Genomic DNA, 6,291 nt, shown 5'->3' on the forward strand with positions numbered 1-6,291 from the left:
GACCGGCAGTGTAAGTAAAGGCTCTAGAAGTTGCCAAGTCTCTCTGGATAGATCTGTATTAGGAAGGCCTCAGCTTCAAGGAGCACAAACCAGAGCTCAAAGTGGTTTGAACAATAAGGCTGTGCATTATCTCAGCTGAAAGACAAGAAGGAGGCGGCTCTGGTGCAGGTTGAGTCAGTGGCAGTGTGACGGAGGACCTGGCTTGTCCCTTTCTCTGGCCATCACCTTCTACCATAAAACATCCATGCGGCACTCTTCGGATCAAAGGAACTTTTCCTGGGAGCCCTAAGAGCAGCTTTCCCTCACATCTCTTGTACCGCATGGCTCAGGGCTGCCCCCTGGGAAGTAACCACTGGCAAAAGGGCGGAATGACTATGACGGCTTGGAATATGCACATGAGACGGGTCTGCCTGGTGCTGGGAAATGTGACGGTTCATTTTATGTATCCACTTGACTGGGCCATGTTGTGCCTGGATATTTGGTCACACATTATACTAGATGTCTCTCTGAGGGCAATTTTGGGTGAGATTAACATATAAATTGGTGAACTTTGAGTAAAGCAGATTGCCCTCCGCAATATGGGTGGGCCTTGTCCAATCAGGTGAAGGCCTGAACAGAACCAAAAGGCTGACCCTGCCCCAAATAAGAGTTTTCCTGCCTGACTTTCCTAGAACTGAGACTTTGGCATTGATTCTGCCTTCAGACTCAAAGTGAGTATTGGCTCTTCCTGGGTCTTGAGCCTGCCAGACTTTGGACTGGATTGGACTAGAGCTACACCAAGAGTTCGCCTGGTTCTCAGACCTTCAGGCTTGGACTAAAATGAAAACTCTGGCTCTCCTGGGTCTCCAGCTTGCTGCCTCACCCTGTAACTCTGAGGACCTGCCAGCCACTGTAACTGTGTGAATTAATTCCTTTTAATGAATCTCTCTGTGTATGTATGTGTGTGTGTGTGTGTGTGTGTGTACCTCCTATTGATATATATGCGTGTACTCCCTGTTGGGTTTGTTTTTCTGGAGAACCCTAAGACAGGAAGTCATCCACAACCGCATCCTAGAATTTTTAACGATAAGAGAAGCCAGTCAGCTATTCACATATCATGAAGGATCCTCGTTCAGCTACCAAGCATCTATCTGTCAGAAGCTGCCACACTTCTGGGGTATAGAATTCAATTAAGGAAAAAAGTAATTCAATTAAGGAGAGACTAAAAATCACCTATTTGGGAAAAATCGATGCAAACCCAGTGTTCTCTGACATGCTGTAGAAAGACAGACATTGTTGGTCCCAAATATTCTATTTTTTTAAAGATTGTATTTATTTGACAGAGAGAGACACAGCAAGACAGGGAGCACAAGCAGGGGGAGTGGTGGGGGGAAAAGCAGGCTTTCCATGGAGCAGGATGCCCGATGTGGGGCTCAATCCCAGGATCCTAGGATCATGACCTGAGCCGAAGGCAGATGCTTAACGACTGAGACACCCAGGTGCCCCGGTCCCAAATATTCTAAAGCAGCTGGGATCCTGAGCTGGAATGATGCAGAGAATGCCTGTTACCATAACAGTCAAAACAATTCATTCAGACTTAGAATGTGAAGAAGCTGGAAACAAAACTTTGATCTTCATGCATGTAAATGTAACAAAAGTTGGCGAAACCTCATATTTAAGAGAAGGAGGTACAGTGATAATTATAGTTATTAAGCTTAAAGAAAATAAAATTAAAACTTTGATGTTATACAATTTTGAGAGACTTGTGTGATGTTAGAGTTCACCGGAACCATCAATGTGAATTCATGACTTGGGAAAGAAATATCTTTTTTCTCGCTCTTACTAGTGGTGGTGCGATGTGTTTTTTGCCTATCGCTAATATGCACAAGGAACCATCAAGTATGTATAGTCCAGCATTCAAACTGTAGGCTCTATCAGTATCCCCTAGTAAAGGTAGCTGACTCCAGCAACTGACTGTTTATTTTTTTTTAAAGATTTTATTTATCTATTAGAGAGAGAGAGAGAGACTGAAGAGAGTGTGAGAGAGCTAGTGGAGGGGGTGGGGAGTGAAGGGCAGAGGGAAAGGGAGAAGTAGACTCCCCACTGAGCAGGGAGCCCAGCACTGGGCTGGATCCCAGGACCCCAGGATCATGACCTGAGCTGAAGGCAGATGCTTAACTGACTGAGCCACCTAGACGCACCCGCCTCTTGATTTTGGCTCAGGTCTGATCTGAGTCATGGGATGGAGCCCCAAGGTGGGCTCCATGCTCAGTGGGGAGTCTACTTGGAATTCTCTCCTTCTCCCTCTACACCACCGCCCCCCACTCCCCGCTTATGCGCACATGTGCTCTCTCTCTAAAATAAGTTGAAAAATCTCTTGAAAAAAGAAGTGGCAGATTCCACATATTAGGTCAAGAACTGGGATGATTTTTTGTGATAAAAAAACTCAGATACTGGGGTGCCTAGGTGGCTCAGTGGGTTAAGCTTCTGCCTTTGGCTCAGGTCATGATCTCAGGGTCCTGGGATCGAGCCCCGCATTGGGCTCTCTGCTTGGCAGGGAGCCTGCTTCTCCCTCTCTCTCTGCCTGCCTCTCTGCCTACTTGTGATCTCTCTCTCTCTGTGCCAAATTAAAAAAAAACAAACAAACTCAGATACTTTTAAAATGTCTGCTGTACATCTGAAAGGGAAAAGGCTCCCACCTAAAACGGCCAAAATATGACAATTGGAGCACCCAAGAAGTGAATAATAATTATAGTTAATTGAAAGAAGTCTGTGAAAATTTCTCTTGAAATTTTGACAAGCTGCCTTATTATTTAAATGGAAAAGCACCAGAGCCCAGCCAGCCGAGCCAGCCGCTGTGATTACACTCCAAGAAGGGCCAGCGGTGGGGATGGGAGCACCTGCCCAACCAGGTATGAAAGCATTTTTTAAACTACCGTAATTCAGGGGTGCCTGGGTGGCTCAGTCATTAAGTGTCTGCCTTCAGCTCAGGTCATGATCCCAAGGTCCTGGGATCGAGCCCAGCATCGGGCTCCCTGCTTGGTGGGAAGCCTTCTCCTTCTCCAACTACCCCTGCTTGTGTGCTCTCTCTTGCTGTGTCTCTCTCTGTCAAAAAAATAAATAAAATCTTAAAAAAAAAAAAACTACTGTAATTCAGGCAATGTGTTCGTGCTAGAGGAACAGACACACACAGCATGTTTGGGAACTTGGTCTATGACACGGCTGACAGGACTGATCAGTGGGGCAAAGCCCAGCTAGTGCATACATAAGGCCCAACCTGGTCTCTTACCCCCACCTGAATACAAGAAAGCATCATTCAAGCCCCAGACATCAGCAGGTCAGAAGCTCCCAGAGGACTCCCAAGAGGAACTCTTAACCTTCCCACAGTGTACACTTCCACTAAGGAGAAACAAAGAACTCAAGAAATTAGGAAGCATATATAGGACAATCAGTTCTCCATGTAGAAGAAAGAAATTGGATTCTTACTTCAACCACAGAGAAAAAATAATTAAATGCAAAAAGCAAAACTATGGAGAAATTCAAAGAAAACACAGGGTAATATTTTCATGACTTCATGGTAGGGAAGAGTTTTTAACACATAACTCGAAATTGCAAAACATAAAGGAAAAGAATTACAATTTTGATTATAATGAAAAGCATTAATAATGAAAAGCATTTGTTCAATGAAAGGAACCATAAGTAGAATGAGAAGATAGGCCACAAACTGGAAGATATGTATGACACGTACAGCTGATAAAGGATTAGTACCCAGAAAATATGAAAAAAAAAAAAAACCCTCTAAAAATCAGTTAAGAAAAACGGAAACAAAATAGGTCGTTCAATGTATATCAACTGTGTTTTGATTTCTTAATTTTTAATTTTTTGAAAGATTTTACTTATTTATTTGAGAGAGAGAGAGAGAATGAGAGGATTTGGGGTAGAAGGAAAGGCAGAGTCTAAACTGAGCAGGGAGCCTGACACGGGGCCTGATCCTAGGACCCTGAGATCATGACCTGAGCTGAAGGTAGACTCTTAATTGAATGAGCCACCCAGATGCCCTATACTTTGATTTTTTTTTTAATTTCAAAAACATTTCTCAAAACTTTTGATAGACACTTCACAGTAGGGACATGCCACAAATATTCAAGAAACACAATAAACAATGTTCAACATCTTTGCTAATCAGGGACTTAAATCCACAACGAGATACTATTTTATCCATTCCAGATTTGTAAAAATGAGAAAACTAGACAATATCAAATGTTGGTGAAAATGCTGAGTTAAGAGGACCCATATGCAGATGACTCTTGAACAATGGTTGGGGGGGGGCAGGGGCGCCCACCCTCCTGCTAAGTTGGAAATCCGTGTGTAAGTTCTGACTCCCTAGAAATGTAACTACTGTCGACCAGAAGCCTTGCCCAATCAATTGATAAATATTTTGTATTCTATATGTCTTATACACTGTATTCTTATAATAAAGTAAGCTAGAGAAAAAAAATGTTATTAAGAAAGTCATAAGGAAGAGAAGATACATTTACAGTACTAGACTGTAATTATAAAAAAAGAAAATCATGTATCCGTGGACCCGCACAGTTCAAACCTGTGTTGTTCAAGAGTCAACTGCATTTCTGGAGAGAAAGCAAAACAGAACAACCTCGTTGGAGGATAATTTGGCAATATCCAGTGAACAAGACACACACTTTATGACTTAGCAATCCCACTCAGTCCTAGTCCCCAAGAAACTCATAAGAATGTTCATTGCCAAAATTACAGAATAGTAGAAATATGGAGGGGAGCCCTCCTGGCTCAGTTGGTAGAGGACGTGATTCTTGATCTCAGTCATGAGTTCAAGCCCCGCATTGGACATAGAGCCTAGTTTTTATTTTTTTTTAAGATTATATTTATTTATTTGACACAGAGAGAGAGATCACAAGTAGGCAGAGAGGCAAGCAGAGAGAGAGGAGGAAGCAGGCTCTCCACTGAGCAGAGAGCATGGGAGCCTCGATCCCAGGACCCTGGGATCATGACCTGAGCTGAAGGCAGAGGCTTTAACCCACTGAGCCACTCAGGCGCCCCTACTTAAGAGGTTTTTAATGATAGAAAGAATCTTTGACAACTTCAAGGGTTTGTTTCCTGGGCTGCACTAGTCCATACGCTGGCCCCCACACACTGAGGGGTGAAGGGTAAGGGCCTGGTCAGCAGGTGTGTTGACTGCTACAGCCCTGTCAAGGCCCCAGCTCTTCTTGGTTCTGAGAAGGCAGTTTTTGGGCCAACTGGGGTATGGCCTAGAAGGAAGAGCCACAGGACTCTGGAGGACTGGACAGTCAGGAGTGTGGTTTTAGAAGCTCCAGGAAGAAAGCAGCATGGGCAGGTGAGTCCAGACAGCTGGCTGTCTCTCTGCCTGACGTCACTGCACCAGCAGCTGCCACGGGAGCCCCGCCAGGGCGAGGCTGGACTCTATCTTTGTAGCCCTGGTCACATCAGCTTAGAAGGGCCTCTTTTGCCAGATCACACTCTCTCCCCCAGGAAACTCCTGGGGGTGGCGTGGATTGTAGAGGTGGGGTAGGAAACTTCTGGGGTGGCGTGGATTGTAGAGATGGGGTGGCGTGCCCAAGGCTAGCTCAGAGTCCTGGCCATGTCCACCCATGCGTGTCCATCTTCAGATTCCAAACCCAAGCATCAAGGACAGGGACTCATTACACCAGAGTCAGTTTCAGGAAGCTGGGCTTTCAGCTATGCAACACAGTGAGGGCCGAGAGGGTCCTCATGGTCTGAGGGGAGCCAGTGAGGGGTGTGTACGTGGACATTTAAAAGGACTGACGGAGTTATAGCGATTATCTGCGCAGCTGCCAATGACAATAACAAGAAAAACGGAGTTTGGGTTGGAAGGCTACTTGGTGTCCTCTAACAATATTTAAAATGCACAGCATGCCATGGTTCCATGTTACAAATTTCTCCTATAGATATACCTACACAACTGCGCAAAACATTTTGTATACAGACATTTATTGTAGCACTGTTTGCCGGACCAAATAAAAGGAAACAACCTTAAAGTCCACCACTAGGGAACCAGGTAAATCAAAGATAGCATATCTACATTTTGAGCACTTACTACATGGCCATTAAAGAGAGCAAGGAGGGGAAAAAAAAGAGCAAGGAGGACTTACGGCGAGGATACACAAAGATCTCTAAAATGTATTGTTAAGTGAGGAAAGCAGGATCACATCGCACAGCTGTGTGAACCAGGTGAGCTTGCCCATGCCCAGCCTGGACCTGGAAGGCTGTCCAAGAGACTGACAGCACCGGGGTTTT

The sequence above is a fragment of the Lontra canadensis genome, unplaced genomic scaffold (genome assembly GCF_010015895.1).
Source record: "Lontra canadensis isolate GAN:19392208 unplaced genomic scaffold, GSC_riverotter_1.0 scaffold94, whole genome shotgun sequence".
NCBI lineage: Eukaryota > Metazoa > Chordata > Mammalia > Carnivora > Mustelidae > Lontra > Lontra canadensis.